We start from the raw sequence: 19,424 nt of genomic DNA on the forward strand, positions 1-19,424 counted from the left end.
TTTAGAAAAAATATATATCTTAAAATATACTTTTCACAGTCTCACTAGTTTACTTAATCTGTCTACTAACTATAAATATTCACCACAGGGGAATGTCGTATTTTGTAATTTTTTCCGAAGAACATTTTCACCAAACTGTCTAAAAATTTGCATTGAGTTGAGAGGATATAATATTAGGCTAAATAAAAATAGTCATTACTACGACTAATTATTATGTACTATTAATATATCTAACTTATAAGACGTTTTGCAAAACGTCATTTATTAGTTTGATTGGAAATAATGCTCAATAAAGCCATTGACAGTTAGGCTATATTTTTCTGTTTTTTCAAACATAACACTTAATGTAAGTTATCATGGTGCACAGTAACTCTTGATTAAAACTGTAATTTTTTTAGTAAGTGTTGTTTGTGATGGAAAGACATACTAAAGGATAAAACGTAGCCCTACATAAAAAGTCCCTACATTTTTAAAAAGTAGCAAAAATTATAAAGGCAAAGTAAAAAAATATTTCCCAAGACTGTTTTAATGAGTCTTTTAAAACTTAGTTTTATTGAGGGGAGAAGAACAAAAAAGCCTGGGACAAACCAGATAAACCCTCACATGTCTTGCATTCTGATCAATCCAATCACCAGGATTGGATATTTAATGGTTTCTCTTTTTTTCACTTAAATTGGCTCCAAATGCTTTTTGGTAGAGTAGCAATGTCAAAAACCATAAACTAGATCTCCAAGCCTTCAGTCCTTTAAAAAAACTTGCTAAAAGTGGAGCTTTCTGGATTATTTATTCAAATTTCCCTACACAAAGCAACTTAATAGATAGCATTTCTCCAATCACATCTCTATAGATCACATTAAGATTCTGTGCACAAAGCAATTATCATGTGTGTGTCCAGTTCAGCAGGAAGATTAAGACTCTGATCCCATAAGCAAACACACACATAAACATAAACACACACTATTATTCAGATCTGCACAGCTGTGACGTTCAATCCCCGGCAAATCACCCAAACCACCAACGTCAAGATCTGCAGTATCAAATACTGACACGCTAAAACCTTCACAACATCACCGTGATGGATATTTACATACTTCTCTCTTGGATTGTCATCTCAACACTTGGCAAGCTCTTTTTCAGGCAGTTGACACTTTTTAACTAAAACTAGAAATATACAAAATATTTTCTGTAATTGAAATAAATATAAATATTAGATAAAACTAGAAATTTAGCTTTGGCAAAAAACTGAAAAATGTTTTGAATAAGTTACAGTAAATAAAGCTATAGACTTATTTAAGATAAACTAATAAAAATAATAAAAGCACATAACATAATTTCAAAAACTTAAACTAAAGTTAAACAAAAAAATTGAAAATGCAAAATCAGAATATTATGCAAACCTGCATAAAAAATCTGTTACATTTCACAACTATACTTATACCCATTTAATCTCACTTTATTAAGCAATGTCTTTGACGCTGAACTTCGATGATCTAATTCAAACATACAAATAAGCAAAAATAACCGCATTTGTGTTTCATTTTTTCTTTTTATCGCTGAAATAAATGTTTACACGACAATGTACGAAAAACAGATGACAACTTGTCTAAATGATCCCCATTCACACAAATCTGCTAAAATGACTAAAAGGGCTGTATTATGCACGCCCTACTCGAAGATATAATGTGCATGCGTTAACATGTAACACGTATGTGTGACGATAACGTTTTCACAGATTCACGTTTTTGTTATTTACATGGAAATCATTGGGCCACTGAATCTGCATTAACGACAACAGCTGGGGCAACAGCCTTAGTCCTAATGGGTTGTTATCATAGCTATCAAAATCCAGTGTTCGGCACTTTGCGTACTTGAGTTTTTGTTGTAGATGTCTAAAAAAAAAAAAAAAAAAAAAAAAAAATTGTTGTGTATTGTGCTAATTAATTGAGATTTCTTACAGCTCTTACAGGTTGTTGGCCTTGTCTGTTTCTTTGCTTCTATTTACTCTCCCCTTTTTTGTAAGTCGCTTTGGATAAAAGCGTCTGCTAAATGATTAAATGTAAATGTAAATGTAAATGTACATGGAAACGGTAAAGTTCAAAGACTATATATAGGAAGATGGTGCACTCTGATTATGAATGGGAGAAAGAGCAACGCCCATATGGTGAATAAGTCCCGCCTTCTAAACAAAAGAGCCAATCATTGATTAGTAAAGTCATCACATCACTGCATGCACATTAGCTTTGTCCAGTTTTTTGTCATGATTCGAGTGTTTAGAAAGTTCAGTCGCAAGCTTTGCGAACAGTTTTGGAGAATTTGATGGTTTTGATGGCATCGTTTTCAATCGTTTTCATGCCTCCAAAGCGTTGTTGCTGTAGCTTGGATGCCAGCCGAACTTAGCCCCGACCACAACATTTGAGGTTGGGAAGTTCGGTCTAAACTCTAAACTATGCTCGTACCAGAGCTTTTTGGACCGATCAAATTGTCGGGGAGCTGCTTTATTCAATTATTAACAGTAACGTAATCATCCACGTCACCAAAGAGCACTTTGGTTGAATTTGTTTACAACAAAGATGGATTCCGCTGGAGAACTGAGATGTGTAGATTCAGCCATCGTGTCTGTGATATCGACAGCGCATTCATTTTAAAAGAAGAACAGAGAACTGTTGAGTTCTTTTGACAACTATACGCCGCTCAACATACACTTACGCCGTTGCGGTTGCTCTGATTGGTCAATCAAATTGAGTGCAGAGGCATATTGTCTCAACGCCCCATAATCACAGCCCAATGGAGCAGTATCAGACTCGTATTCTGACTAAAATCTGAGTATGATGGCATCAGGCTACTGTTGATGTGTAAATTAATGGCCAAAATCCATAAAAAGCTTCTTTTTTTTCAGATGAAAACTCTCATCTAAACATACCCTGAAACTGTTGAAATTTTCATCTTCTCCTTTAGCATGCATGAGGCTTATTCATTTCACTTTTGGTGTTAAAGGGCTCTTAAATTTGCCTTTAAATAAAAAAACCAAACAAGTAAGCCCAGTCCAGGAGAGGGAAAAGTAACCACAAAAGTAACGTTAACACATTACTCATTACATAAAAAGTGCCTACGTAGGCAACGCAATTAGTTACTTTTTTATGGAGTAACTTTCCCCAACATTGCCCCAAAGTATAGCTAAGTAAATCCACACACAATGACCTCCCTGACCCTGCCGTATTCATACTTTTGAACTTTTGCACACCGACTGTTTCCTTGAAAACTAGAGGAAGGAAAAAGAGAAGTCTGTTTCTGTCCGGTTGGCACAGTTTCAGGTAATCCTGCTAATCTGAACAAGAGGTGCCACTTCACTGAGCAGGACACAAAAGACTGCAATGTCCCACAATTACACTGTGTGTGTGTGTGTGTGTGTGTGTGTGTGTGTGTGTGTGTGTGTGTGTGTGTGTGTGTGTGTGTGTGTGTGTGTGTGTGTGTGTGTGTGTGTGTGTGTGTGTGTGTGTGTGTTTGTGCTTTGGCAGCCTGACAGAATGTGACGAACGGCTCATTCATTGACACTCATTCATAAGTACCAGTGTTTCATCAAATCAAAGTGTTAATTCACTTCAGTCTCCGCTGAATGACAGTGTGTTCAGATGCATCCAGCTCTCAGTCACGTGTGTTTTTCTGGCATGAGTTTGTCTTTCCTGTACTAGCGAGGGGTCAGCCCTCAGCTGTGGAGTCAAAGGTCACACACACCCTCTAATTAATGTTTCCTGTTTAAGGAGGTGTATAAAAACTCCCTGCCCTGGGGAGACGCTTTCAGTCACACTGCTCGAGCATTTACATCAGTTTATTAGTGAAGCTTGCGAAGACAGGCATCCCTTTTATCAGTGCACATATTTAGGGTTAGTGATTTGAACAAACCCCAGACGCTGAGGATTAAAATGGATGTGTGTGAATACCTCAATCTAATAATTTACATAACATATTGCTTGAAGAAAAGAAAGAATATAAAACATAAAAAAGTGTTTTTGAATGCACAACACGCCCCCCCCCCCAGTTGTGCACAAACACATGCATGTAATCATATAATTAGAAGATTATTAGAATTAAATCACACAGTGTAAGTATAATTATACCTCACACACACATAAACACACCTGTGAACACAAAGATAGCAGGATTCACCCACAATAAAGAGGGAAGGGAATTCCCTCTAAAACATGAGCCCACCCCCAACACACACACACACACACACACACACACACACACAAACACACACACACACGTCTGGTTCACTATCTTTGTTGGGACTCTCCATAGATGTAATGGTTTTTATACTGTACAGTCTAAAAAAAGCTGGACTAAAAACAACCCAAGTTGGGTTGAAAATGGACTAACCCAGCAATTGGGTTGTTTTAACCCAACGATTGGGTTGTCCTAAGATTTACAAAAAACAAACCAAATTGCGGGGTTAAAACAAATCAAATATTGGGTTAAAACAACCCAATTGCTGGGTTAGTCCATTTTCTACCCAACTTGGGTTTTAACCCAGCATTTTTAACTGTAGATTTTCTCCCCCTACACTGCCCCTAAACCTACCCATCACACACACACACACACACACACACACACACACACACACACACACACACACACACACACACACACACACACACACTCACACACACACACACACACACACACACACACACACACACACACACACACACACACTCGCACACTCGCACACTCGCACACGCACACGCACACGCACACGCACACGCACACACACACACACACACACACACACACACACACAAAGAGTGGGATGAAATAAAATGATACACTCTTCAATTAAAACCATATCAATTTCTAGTTCCGTAAAGACATCTTTTATTCTCTAGTTCTCGACTATCAGTGCTTTAAAGAAAGCAGAAACAAAAACACTGATCTGAAGAACCTGACGAATGAAAGAACTAAGCACAATTGTGTATATATTTTAAAAGTGACAATTAATTAGCAGCCACAACAAACCCCTTCATTTCAGACCGTTATAGTCACAATACACACTATAACCTTATCTTACGGGTCTGATGCATCTACACACAGATCATTAAGAAGAACGCCTCAAATAATTAGTAACACCTCAATTTCTAAAGCTAGACCTTGAGAACCAATAAGAACACTCACAACAAGAGCCAAGTTGCAATGCTATAGACAAGTGATTAAATATAGTTATTTATTAGTAGTAGTTGTTATAATCATCATATCAGGATGATTTCTGAAGGATCATGTGACACTGAAAACTGGAGTAATCAAATAAATGCAGCCTTGGTTGTGTTCATTATTCCATAGATTTGACTACATGAATATAGATGCATGCAATTATAATAGGATTGTGCACGCATTTACACTAATGCATGTCAACTGGTCGAGCAGGAACAGTATTTGTGATTGGGGTGATCAAGGCGGATCTGCATTTCAATGAATAAAATGAAACATTTAGACCTGGACAGGACATGATTTTAACTAACACTTCCTGATGTATTTGTGTGTAAGCTGTTTATAGCAAACAATTCACACAACACAAGCTAGTCAAGTCAATTGAGCTTCCACTCTTGTACATTGTAAATGTGACAAAAGCGGCTCTCTTTCAGTTTGCAATCTTTTCAGTCGTGTTTTCAGAACGAGTGGCGGTAGCATCTCTCCCCCGCTGTGTCTGCAGTGGTGAGCCCCTGTGAGGCTAAACACACACACACACACACACAAACACACATACACAGTCGTCTAAAGGGTGTGTATGTGTGTGTTTAGCCCCTGGGGGAGGCGGCTGGGCCGATGAATGAGAAAAGACATTTTGGAGGGAACTTCTTGTCGAGTCAGGAACACAAAACACACCCTCGCGCACACACACACACTGTTGTGTCTGGTCAGACAGGGGTTTGACCCTGAGGGTGCTGTGTGTGTGTGTCACAGATGTGCTATCGGTTTCCCTCCAAAATGTACTGATTTACAATGTATCAATGACAAAAGAGTCAGTCACTCACACAACACCGGCCGAATGAACGAATAACAGGCAGAAAACGAGGGCGCAAAAGAGACAAACATCTGAGTTTGTCTGTTGTTCTCGCAGAACAAACCTCGCTGTCAAACGTGATCACTGATGGCTCTCCAGCTGTCAGGACATTCACTATCATTTCAACATTTTAATCTTCATTTGATGAGTATACACTGCTGATCAAAAGTTTGCAATAATTCATATCTGTTCGTTTTTGAAAGAAGTCTTATAAGGCTTGATATAGTCATATTGTGAAATATTATTACAATTTAAAATTAAAGTTTTTTATTTGAAAAAGGTTTTAAAAAGAAGCAGAATTTACAGCATCTGCACAGAAAAACTGTTATTTTAAATTGTAATAATGTTTTACAATTTACTGTATTTTTGTCAAATAAATTAGACTTCTTTCAAAAACATTGAAATGTAATTATTCTAAACGTTGATCGGCAGTGTGTATGCTACACTTCAAATACCATTCATATATTTACAATGAGAAAGCAGAGATCATGATATTTCATGAATTTAACACAAAAAAAAGTGCAGCTATCATTTTAAAATGGCTTAAAACCTTTTCATTCAAAAATACAGATGAGCTGATCAGCCAAGAACTGTTCTCAATCAATGAAGTAATGTTCATTAAATATTTTAAGAATCAAAATTCACACAATGGTTATTTCATAATGAGTGTTACAGTTGCCCACAATCAGTGTGAGCATCTGTCAGATACATTATACAAACGAATAACCTAAAATATGAAACTCATAGGAGTTTAAATCCAACGCTCTAAAACCTACAACAGCAGATGAAAATAATGGACATTCAGGACAAATGGCTTTTATTTCTCAAAATCAACTTGCTGTTAAATGTCCTCTCAAAGTGAAGCAACGGTGAGGCGGTTTAGCCGTCCGTCCGTCCCACTAGAGCTGTCTCAGTCTGTAACTCAACACTCCTGCACAGATCACCTGTCCTGTGATTGCTCTTTAATGAACAAACACATCTACTCCTTTTGTAACTACTTGTTCTCACAAATATTTTGAAAAACCGAGGGAAAGAAATTGTACATACAAAGCACAAAAACAATGTGCATATACCAAAAAAAGCATACAAAAGTGCAAAACAAAGTCTACAATAAGTATTATTAAACCAAAAAAGTCAAACAGACATACATACAAAAGTACAATTAAAAAAAATATATATATATATACATTTTTTTTAATTGTACTTTTGTATGTATGTCTGTATAATAAATATATAAAATTGTATATATCTGTATATATAAAATTATGCATGCAGACGTACAAAAGTACAAAACAGACATAAAAATACATACACATAAACAAACAAACAAACAAACAAACAAACAAACAATCAAACAAACAGGCATACAAATGTTTTATATATATATATATATATATATATATATATATATATATATATATATATATATATATATATATATATATATATATATATATATATATATATATATATATATATATATATATATAATAAAATATAGAAATCTCTTCTAACTATTGACACATCGGAGTCGAGATTTATCCATCCTATAGAGAACTGTAAAGGATGAGACTCAGGCTATGAAAAAACATCATCAGCACAATACGACTGGTAACGTTTGCTTGATTTAGTGACAATACAAAAGAAAAAATACTGTTGAGGAAAAAGAAGAGCATTGTGTCGTTGACCAAAGGACTGTTTATATTCATCTTCTGTCCTCAAAACACATTCACTTCAACCCAAACAGAGCACAGAGTGTGTAGGTGTGCTAATGCGTGTGTGTGTGTGTGTGTGTGTGAGTGTGTGTGTGTGTGTGTGTGTGTGAGTGTGTGTGTGTGTGTGAGGCTCTTTCACGCCTTCAAAAAATGCGGCAGGGTGTGTTTTCTGATTGGCTGATAATTAGATAAATGAAACACACTGACAACAGTGATCTTTGTGCAAGTGGACCTGTGTGTGTGTGTGTGTGTGTGTGTGTGTGTGTGTGTGTGTGTGTGTGTGTGTGTGTGTGTGTGTGTGTGTGTGTGTGTGTGTGTGTGTTTGACTAATGATCTCTGACAACACAGACTCAGGGGTCAGTCGGGGTCAAGGCAGGAGGTCAGAGGGCAGCTTTCCAGAGACACTCAATTGCTCTATCATTAAATCGTGACATGCTACCATTTACCTATCCGTGAGCGAGTGTAATTCTTATAAAATCATATTCTCTTAAAAACAAGGTTTATCCTCCTGCACTTCACATCGGATCCAATTCCTTCAATCTCAGCTGATGTATTTCGCCCAGCCAGCTCTATTGTGCTATTATTAATCAACTCACACACATACAAACACACTCAAATCCCCAGGGAATCCCAGGCAATCTATTCCTGAATTCCTCAGGAACTCAGAAATGGCGGTAAAATTGTCTTTTGGGTTTGAACTGACTCTGACTGACTCTTTCAGCGTCTCGTCTTTGTATCCGAACCCTTCCATACGCATTACCATCACAAACATCAGACCCTCGCTGACCTCCGTCACAAAAATGAAGCGCTAGATTAGAAAACACACACACACACACACACACACACACACACACACACACACACACACACACACACACACACACACACACACACACACACACACACACCACACACCAGTGAGGGGTTCAATCCTGAGTTTTGTTGGTCAATTTGGTGGAAAACTATTCGGCTGCACTGAGAAGAAATGTCAGCACAGTAATGCGGCTCAGGATCAGGCCCTGACTAAATCAAATAAATGCTTGTCTTATTTCGCCTTCATTTATAAAACCGTGTCTGATGAACTGTAAAAATTTACATGAAAATACTATTTTGGCCCTGTCCACACGAACACGGGTATTTTTAAAACCGCAGCTTTTTCTACGCGGTTTGGCTGTTCGTCCACACGCAAACGCTGTATCCGGTTACTAAGGCCCTGTCAAAATTTCAATCTAATTTTCCAAAGTAAATCCTACAGCAATTTTGCAGTTGTAAAATGAAAACAGAATGTTTGCTTGTTACCAGGGTGTTGCTATGCAGTTGCTAAGCAACCATAGAGGCTTTTAAATCTCACTGCTGGTGCATGTTTCGGTCAAAAATGACTGATTTTTTTATTTTTATGAAATCATTCTATTATATTTTAAATTGTAATATTTTTTATTTAATCTTTTTATTTTTAAGGGATTTTATGGTAGTAAATAATGAATGAATGAATGAATGAATGAATGAATGAATGAATGAATGAATGAATGAATGAATGAATGAATGAATGAAGGAATGAATGAATGAATGAATGAATGAATGAATGAATGAGGCATTTATATAGCACTTTCATATGTACTACTGTACACCAAAGCGCTTTACACTCATGTCAGGGGTCTCTCCTCAACCACCACCTGTAATATTTATGCAGTAATTATAACCCATTTATTCACATTTTGATCATGGACATAAAATTAAATTTCCAACTTCAAACAATCATAAATCTTGAATGCTTTGGTGCACAGACCGAAGATGACACTTGGCAGATTATTGCTAAAGGGAAAAAAATATTGTTATGAAAAATTCACAAAAATCGCCTATTTTTATATTTAATATATATATTTTCCAAAACGCATTTAATCTAAAACTGTGAGAAACCAAAGCCAAACCTAAACAAGTTTTAGGTTGAAAAAAAAGAGCTTTCAGAAAGATTTAGTTTGACTTGTACTCTGGTATTGTTCGCGTGTCGCTCAAAAATTACCTTTTTTTTTTCAATTAAATGATTATACTATATTTTAGTTAGATTTATTTATTTATTTAATATTTGGTATTTGTAGGGGATTTTATGAATTAGATTTACGCAGTAGTCATAACCCATTTATGCACTTTTTGAGCATGGAAAGGAAAATTTTGAAACTGTCAACTTAAAATTATAAAACTATAAAGTATATTTAATATATCTTTTCCAAAACACGTTTTAATCTAAAGCCATACATATAAACAAGTTGTGTTTTAAATTTAAGGGTTAATATCTCAAAAAATAAGTTTTCAGTAAAAATTTGTTTGACTGACACTTTGGTACTGTTCGAGTGTCGGTCACAAATAATAGTTTTTATATTCAATTAAAATGACTATATTATGGTTTGATAATTTTATTTTATTTTAATATTTTGTATTTTTAGGGATTTGTTTTTTGGTATTAAATTTGTTTATGCAGTAATTATAAGACATTTATTTACTTTTTGAGCAGGGACCTAAAAATAAAATTTCCAACTTAAACTGTCATAAATCTATAATGTATATTTACCGGTAATATTTACCAAAACATGTTTTACTCTAAAACTGAGAAAATCCAGCCGCGAGAAAGAATTTGTTTGGGTGCAGTACCAAAAAAATCCACTAAATGAAATAAATCTCTCATTCATTTGTAAATTGCTCATTTTTGACGGCGAACAGATACATGGAAGTATTTTTTTCAGGAACATTTAATCATGATCCCTGATTCATGTCCATGATTTTTCTGAGTTCAAGACCTTTACCAAGTTTCGTACCATGCAGATGAAGTTTTTTTAAAAAAGGGCAAAAATGACCGAGCAGGACCAGAGGATTAAAGATCTCATCTCTTTCTGTGTAATTTATGTATGCATTTGTTTTGTACTTGGCCTCGTGTTTGTAAGGTGTGTGTAAAGCGCTGTGGCCAACATGTGTTGTTTTTAAATGTGCTTTAGAAATAAATGTGATTGATTGATGTATGGAGCACAAACGCTGCAGGACGACACACACTCAACTAGAGGACTGGTATACTGTTGAACACCACTAATTACAGTCACCTATTCAATAATGACATGATCACTGCTTTCACAGAGGTCCTTTACAGCTTGTGCCACACCTCATGGACTATTTCTGCTCTGCTTGTGTGAAAAGACCACCAACTTAAGGAAGTCTTTGCAATAAAAGGTCCTAATAATGGTTAAAAAAAATCCCCCAAAAATTGAAGTTTTATTAACTAATTTCGGGAGAAGCACGTTCAGATAATTAAACCTAATTAAACACAAGAGGAGCACATTAAACTAATCAGTTAATCAATGATAGGAGGTGTATCAGCCGATTTACCTTCCTGTCATTGACAGTTTACCATTTGACATTTTGACAGACCACCACCCCTTCTCCTCACTTACTCAACTAAACTCCCATAAATATCAAAACAATCATAAAACTTGCAGTCTAGTTCTAGACTATCTTCATCACGGGGGGGATACTCTGGGTCAGGGCCGTACCCACCATTGAGGTCCCCGAAGTCCGGACCTCGGTAATTCTCCGAGGTGTACATAATAGAAGTTGCAAAATAATAGCCTATTAAGGCGGCGTGTACAAACAGGTGTTCTCGCCTCGCCCGGCGTATGTTTTCAATTGTTTCCAATAGATGCGCCGCACTTTTCAATAGCGCGGGTTTTGTCCATTTTTACGTGTTGAGCGCCCACAGTTTAACTTTGAGTGAACATCAATGTCCAATCACAGTGGAGGAGAGGCGGGACAAATGCCACAACCACCAACCGGCGCTTCGAACAACGACTGATGTTTGACATCACGACACCGCGAGAGCGCTTAATAATCAGGGATGCAAACTAATAACGTTTTCTTGACCTGGTTTTCTTGGAAGCCTTCAGTAAATTTACATTTACAACTTTGTTTTTACCGATAGAGACGAAAATGAAAAGAGTGCTTCAAACAAAGCTCAGCTTTGAAAAGAGAAAAGATACAGGGCAAGAGAAGGAGACTGGGGGGAAAAAGAAAGAGAGAAGATGATGGCGATGAGACAGAAAGGGCAGGTACACTGTGCTCAGAATAGAAAAAGCATTAGCCTACAATATATTCCTAATTGCTACACATAATGTGATTCTCTTCTGTGAAATCCAGGCTAAAGTCTCATCTAATATTGAGATTAGGAGCATCACATTTTGATTTCACTCATTGGTTATATTTTCACATTGATTTCTATCTTTGACATGATCTTACTCATTCAACATTAAATATATCAAGGTTATATGTTCAAATAATATTCTTTACATAATGTAAATCACAAAAATTTACTTTAGCTAGGTTTTCAAAGACGGAGTCACACATATGTCGTCTTCGGCTCAATTTAACAACGAAACTGATTTTCTGATTTTCTAATTTGGAGTCTTTTTTTTTGCAACATTTAACCAGATTCTCATTTTTAAAAATCTGTTGTCTTCTTAAAATAATTTATACTGCACACTGACATTTCAAGCTACAGTTAGCTGATTCTTTGATTTTCTTATGTCTTAATATGCATATGTAAAGGAGGGAAATGTGTTTTTTTTCAAACCCTCCAAAATTCATATTTGGACCTCGGTATTTAGAAAATCCTGGGTACGGCCCTGCTCTGGGTTCGGGAAAAATTTCCGAGGCACTCCCCGGACAGCACGCCAAATACACATAATCTTTACTGTATTTAAGTGATGTAAGTGTGAACTTGTGAAGATGCATTATTAATTGAGAATAATTGAAATGCATCTTACTACATTTTTAAGAAACATGGAAAGCTTACCGGGCAAAACTGCTCACTTCAGAACTCCATTATGAGGAGAACGTTGCTCCCTCAGCTCAGGAGACGTAATGTAGTCCTCCGTTTCATTTAAGTCTCGTGGTCTCAGATGTTTCTCCTGATGGACACATAAGAACAGACACAAATGAGTTGAATAAGAGAATAAAGATACACTCTTAAAAACAAAGATCCCAAAAATAATGCCTTTAAAGAACTTTTTTCCACTATAAAGAACATTTTGTGGAATGGAAAAGTTCAATGGATGTTTAAGGTTCTTGCTGGAACCATGAAGCCAAAAAAAAAAAAAATACAAAATAAGAGTGTTAGTCTGATTGCTTGTATTGGCATTTATATGCATTTGCATCTGAAGTTTAATTGTTGGTGTTGGAATCACTGAACTCAGTATGAGCCGCTGTAAAAGAGATGACTGACTAAATATGGATAGAGATTTCTCTCACAACACTTCTTAGTCTGAAAAGCACATTTAGAGGAGTGTGTTTCGGGAAAATGACTGAGTGTGTAAACAAGAGCTCGGGAGAGACGAGAAGGCCAATCTTCCGCACACACAACCGACACTAAACACACACACACTCATACTCACACACATGTAATAGTGTACTTTCACAGATACGCCACAGCTCTCTGCTCAGGTTTCTTTACTCTCGTTCCTCTTAAATGTTGTAAGAATATTTAACCTGACTTTAGCACATCACTGTCAATCATGTCAATATATTAATTATAATAAAAAATAACAATAATAATAATTCCTCTGCCTGGTAATGTAGCTCATGTGAAATGTGACAATGTAGACTTAGAATTTAGTGTCAGAAAAATGTGTTTTATAATGAATATTTGAGCAAATGAAGTACACTGGTGTTAACCTCTACACTGGCATGCAAAAAGTTTAAGTTTAAGTTAGGTTTAAATGTTTTTAAAGTTGCATTTATTTGATAAAAATACAGTAATTTTATTATAATTTAAAGAAACTTTTTTCTGTCGTAATATTAAAATGTAATGTATTCCTGTGATCAAAGCTGAATTTTCAGCACCATCACTCCAGTCTTCAGTGTCACATGATCCTTCACACTGTAAAATGTTTTTTTGGTTTTTGTTGGTTTAACTTAAAAAAGTAAGTAACCTGGTTGCATTCAAATTTTGAGTTTATTGAAATAAAAAATTTGAGTTGATACAATGAAGGAAATTTGTTTAATAAATAGAAACTCAAAATATTATTGTATCTAAACCACATAAAAAATGTGATAAATCATGAAAATAGCACTATTTGGCATGTTTCACTGCGTCATCAAAAATAAAACACAATTACCCAATATGCTTACAAAATCTTTTAATAATATTTTAATAAAGGTTGTCGAAACTCAAAAAAATGTCATTGTATTAACTCAACATTTTTCTAAATATTTTTTTAGAGCACAGAAATCATTCTGATATGATGATTTGCTGCTCAAGAAACATTTATGATTATTATCAATGTTGAAAACAGTTGTGCTGCTTCATATTTGTTGTGGAAATCATGATACATTTATTTAGCTATTTTTATTTCTTGCTACTCACTTATTTTTCATCATGCAAACAAAGTATGAGAAAAAACTTTGTTAGCTGAATTCTGTGTCTCGTCCTTCCCTCCATCTCCCCACGTCTCTAAAGCTGTATTTGTGCATTTCATCAGTTTAAGTGTGTCCACCCATCCTCCCATCCTCCCTCCCTCCCCCTCCAGCATTCACTCGTTCTCTTCTTCAGTGACTCAGACGGAGATATCTCAGTGCTCTCTCTCTCTCTCTCTCTCTCTCTCTTTCTCTCTCTCTCTCTCTCTCTCTCTCTCTCTCTCTCTCTCTCTCTCTCTCTCTCTCTCTCTCAGTCTGGACTCCTCTCTCTCATTGTGTGTCCGCTCACATTAAGCGTGATTAGCTCACACCCTCTCGCATACACGTTCACGCAGCCGTATTCACAGACAATGAACGCATGCCAGTGCAGTTTGACCCCTGAGAGCCGCATCTCCTCCCCCTGCCGTCTAAAATATCTCCAGTCTTTTGAGAGAGAAAAGCCCGTCAGGATTCTTTAAACAGGCCGCATCAGCAAGACGCCACAAATGATCTTTTCAACACGCATACGTGTCCTGCTGAGCAAAAGACCCTAGAAATGTGTCTCATTTAGAGTTTCAGAAGAAATATATGCAGGGTTAGGGTTAGATCCCAAATGTGCAATTAAAAAAAATCTCAATGTGAGCCCAAACAGTTTACACCAAAGGCTGTTGTTTTCGTACTGTCTCGTATGTAAAGAGGAGATCGTAAACACAACCACTTTTAAAATAGACGATACAGGACAAATGAACTTAAAACATACAAGATCATTACAAATCACACTGTCGACACTGACCTAATAAATTTGCATGTGAACTGTACGAAGATGCCATCCACGAATAAAAGAAGTTAGACGAATAAAACATCCTGAGCATGCGCTAGTGGTAAACAGTGTTGGGGAAAGTTACTTTGAAAAGTAATGCATTACAATATTGCGTTACTCCCTTAAAAAGTAACTAATTGCGGTATTTGGTTATTTTTTTAAATAAAGTAATGTCACGTTACTTTTGCTTGTTTTTTATAACTAAAAAGTTCTATTTTGGGGCAGATGTAAAGGTCTTCTGCACTTATTTATTTTGAGGACTACTAACAGGTGGACTAGATTAGGAAATGCATTCTCACATTTAGACTATAACTACTATAACTGTCATATTTCCACAGCACACAATGCCTATGCACTTATGATTTCTCTCATTGGAACAGTAGAGGTGTCAGTCAAAATATGGGAAAACAAAATAACTTGTGTCAAAAGCAAGCGGCAACCTCCCGCGATCTCTCTTGAAGCTGATACGGAAGTATTGTAAACTGCAATTCCTCAACTGGCCACTAGAGCGGCTCCAGAAGGAGCAGAATCTCATTGAGCCCCATGTTAAAATGCCCAACTTTACAGCAGAAAAAAACATGTTTACAGCCTGGGACAAATTGTGGTTTTTGCCTATACGGCTTATTTTGACCTTCATGACAACTGTGAGGGGGGTGAATTTTTTTATAACTCATTCGTTTACGTTATATAAATCCTCAAAGTTCTGCATAATTAAGGGCGTGGTTACTTTGAGTGACAGGTGGATAGCCATTTATCTGCCGTCTATAGTCATTGCGTCACCTCAGCTCCGCACACATCCCGCCCATTTTCTGTTATCCGGGAGTGACAGGCGATGTCTCGCTCACAAGATGGCGACGCCCAGCTCGCCCCTACTTTAAGCTTCAGAACGGCTTATCGGAATCCTATGGGTGAGGTCACGGACACTACATCGATATTTTTTTACAGTCTATGGTCAAATGTAACTCAGATTTACTAGTTACTTGAAAAAAGTAATCTGATTACATAACTCAAGTTACTTGTAATGCATTACCACCAACACTGCAAATAGAGCGAGATGAATTGTACTTTGGCAATTATGTTTTTTTATATGCGCTGAAAAAAAGGGGAGGAAGTGAAAGAGAAGAATATATAGACGCGGACATGACTAGGGGAAAAATGGCCAACTTGGCATGCCAGTTTTGTAAATGGAGCTTGAGGTAAGTAGTTTTAAGTTTTACCGGCATTTCGCAAGCATTTCATGTTGCACTTTTATTGGCTGGTCAGTAAACGTAGGTCGTACCAGCAAACACACCGAGAGACGATCATGCTGAATTTATGACACTGTCAGAAAATGACCAAAGGCTATCTTTGATCGCAAGGCCGTGACACCGGCCGTCTTTGAACCTCTCTCACTGTATGACGTTTATACGACCACCGTTTATGATCACAGAAATCTCCATGATCTGGGACAGCCCAAAATCGTACAATATGTATCGGGAATAACAGGCAAACAAGAACCGGGAAAACAGAAACCAAACCAAAACAGAGCATACACGTTACATGTACACTCATTAATATTCATAAAATAAAGTTGCTTCTTTTAATTCTGCTGGGTTTGCTATAAGGATTGTAATATAAATTGTGATTAAAATCAGCGAATGTCCTTCAGCTGTGTGTGAAATAGTTTCTCCATGATTGACAGTGATGTGCTAAAGTCAGGTTAAATATTCTTACAACATTTAAGAGGAACGAGAGTAAAGAAACATGAGCAGAGAGCTGTGGCGTATCTGTGAAAGTACACTATTACATGTGTGTGAGTATGAGTGTGTGTGTGTTTAGTGTCGGTTGTGTGTGCGGAAGATTGGCCTTCTCGTCTCTCCCGAGCTCTTGTTTACACACTCAGTCATTTTCCCGAAACACACTCCTCTAAATGTGCTTTTCAGACTAAGAAGTGTTGTGAGAGAAATCTCTATCCATATTTAGTCAGTCATCTCTTTTACAGCGGCTCATACTGAGTTCAGTGATTCCAACACCAACAATTAAACTTCAGATGCAAATGCATAACATAAATGTGAAGGGAAGCGATCAGACAAAGGTTCTTTATTGGCGGTGATGATTCCATAAAGAACTTTGAACATTTATGGATCCTTTCCATTCCAAAAAAGGTTCTTTAGATTTTTAGAATACATAGCAACCAACCACAAATCAACACACTTTAGCATCTGCATAACAACGCCCAAGCAACCACACAAGAATCCGTTTTTTAACAGGAAAGTATCTGACATTTCCTCCAATTTTCCTTATGTTTTTTCAAAAATGTTACGTTTCTAACAGTTTCCAATTTTCTCATTGTGGCACAGGAATAATGCATGCATGAAAATACACAAGCGTATCAATAATGTGATTGATATTTGACTTAAACTATCCTTTAACAGTTTGGGGTCAGTAAGAAATTAATACTTTTACTCAGCATGGATTCATTTAATTGATCAAAAGTGACAGTAAAGACTTGTATAATGTTACAAGTCTGATTTATATTTAAAATAAATGCTGTACTATTAGTCAAAGAATCCTAAAAAATGTATGACGTTTCTTGAGCAGTAAATCATCATATCAGAATGATTTCAGAAGGACACTTAAAACTGGAGTAATGATCCTGAAAATGCAGCTTTAATCACAGGAATAAATTACATTTTAATATATATTTACATAGAAAATATTTTAGACTGTAATAATATTTTACAATATTTTATACAGTCAAATAATGGTGAGCAGAAACATCTTATTGACCCAAACTTTCAACATATATATGTCCATACAGCTCTGTATAGTAATAAAGCAACCTATAAGCCAAAACGCATCCCATAAAGTTGTACCAAGAGTTATGGTTTTCACCAAATGAATGAAAATTGTTCTCAGCATAAAAATATAGGCTACACAAACTTGAGTTTAAGCCTTTGTAACTTTGCACACAATGAAAGTGAAGCTATAAAGAGAATCTTTCTGTTCTTTCTACTATATATGACCCTTCTTTCAATCTCACTGTCTCTCCGTGTCCTTTAATCTTTCCATTATAGCAGCGTAAGAAGTGCCTTCATTGAGGAAACACACACAATGCTGTATTTGCCGGCAAACCCCTATGAGAGAGCTGTGAAAAATGACACTGTTGTTCTCATTGCTCTTTCTCGTGTGTGTGTGTGTGTGTGTGTGTGTGTGTGTGTGTGTGTGTGTGTGTGTGTGTGTGTGTGTGTGTGTGTGTATGTGTGTGTGTTTGTGTGTGTGTTTGTGTGCGTGTGCGTGTGCGTGTGTGTGTGTGTGTGTGTGTGTGTGTGTGTGTGTTTGTGCGTCAAGGGGAAAGACTGCAAACACAGCTGGATCAAGATCTGAGCAGACCAACACTATTCCACCACCCCCAAACACACACAGAAGCCAATAATCGAACTGGAGGAACATGCTTGAATGAGGGACCAATCACATCAAGGATCGCCACAGAGCTTAAATAAAGTTGAAAGCTGATTTGTTGAGGGCCTAGATCGATTAGAGTGATCGGTTGACAATGTTGCCAGCGAGTTCTGTCAAAAATCAAATTGTATAGAAAAATATATAATGCATCAACATCAATCAAAATATGATCCTTAAGCTATTTTCACTGATAATTAGTTTCGAAATATTTCTTAGTTTGCAAAAGATTAATATGTGCAAATATTGGAAACCGAGACAAGTCCAGTGTCTTGCTGAACATGCAGATGCACACACACATTCATGTGAGCTTTCATGTGTCTAATCTTTGAAGTGGCCACCAGAGAACAAAAGCCTTACTTTATACACAGCAGATCAGCAGGGAACACAAAACACACACACTATACACACCTCAGCAGGGCTACTGGACATGAGGCTTTGAATATGTCAAAGGTCCTGTCATAACCACATCAAAGGCACACACTCGCATACACACACACATGCACACAATCCATAAAGATAGATTGCAGTGGTAATACAAAAGAATATTTGATTAGCTTATAATGCAGTAAGATGAAAGAGTCCCTCAGCATGGGCCGCACAGAGGGCAGGCGTCACGCAGAGAGCTCCATTACCCCCAACCAACCCGGCCATCCCCCTCTCTACATAAGTTTAAGCAGCAACATTAGAGTGGATTTATCATGCTTTGGGCTGATTTCATCCTAGTTCTTCTCAACTTCAGCTTTGACCAGATCTTGCAGTTTTCTATTCAATTTTCAAGCACTGTATCTTATTTTTTAGAAAAATACTGCATTACAAACAGAAATTAATCAACTTCCAGTCATCTTAATTAGATTACAATGATTATTACAATTAAGATCGATTGCATTACAATTGAACTTTTGACTACATGGTAATGTAAAGCCTTTTACTGTGTTAAAGCAAACGTCGCTCTTAAAGGGATAGC

The 19,424-nt window shown here is 36.6% G+C and overlaps 1 protein-coding gene across 2 annotated transcripts in view; it reads right to left on the reverse strand.

Moving 5' to 3' along the window:
• The window catches only part of ccdc78 (coiled-coil domain containing 78), a 70,010-nt gene that overhangs the window by 11,031 nt on the left and 39,555 nt on the right, over positions 1 to 19,424 (reverse strand). For both annotated transcript variants that reach the window (XR_010901383.1, XR_010901384.1), the window contains one exon: positions 12,602 to 12,716. The gene's annotated coding sequence lies outside the window, so the exon portion shown is untranslated. The remainder of the gene's footprint in view (positions 1 to 12,601; positions 12,717 to 19,424) is intronic.

The sequence above is a fragment of the Pseudorasbora parva genome, chromosome 24 (assembly GCF_024679245.1).
Source record: "Pseudorasbora parva isolate DD20220531a chromosome 24, ASM2467924v1, whole genome shotgun sequence".
In the NCBI taxonomy this organism is placed as follows: domain Eukaryota; kingdom Metazoa; phylum Chordata; class Actinopteri; order Cypriniformes; family Gobionidae; genus Pseudorasbora; species Pseudorasbora parva.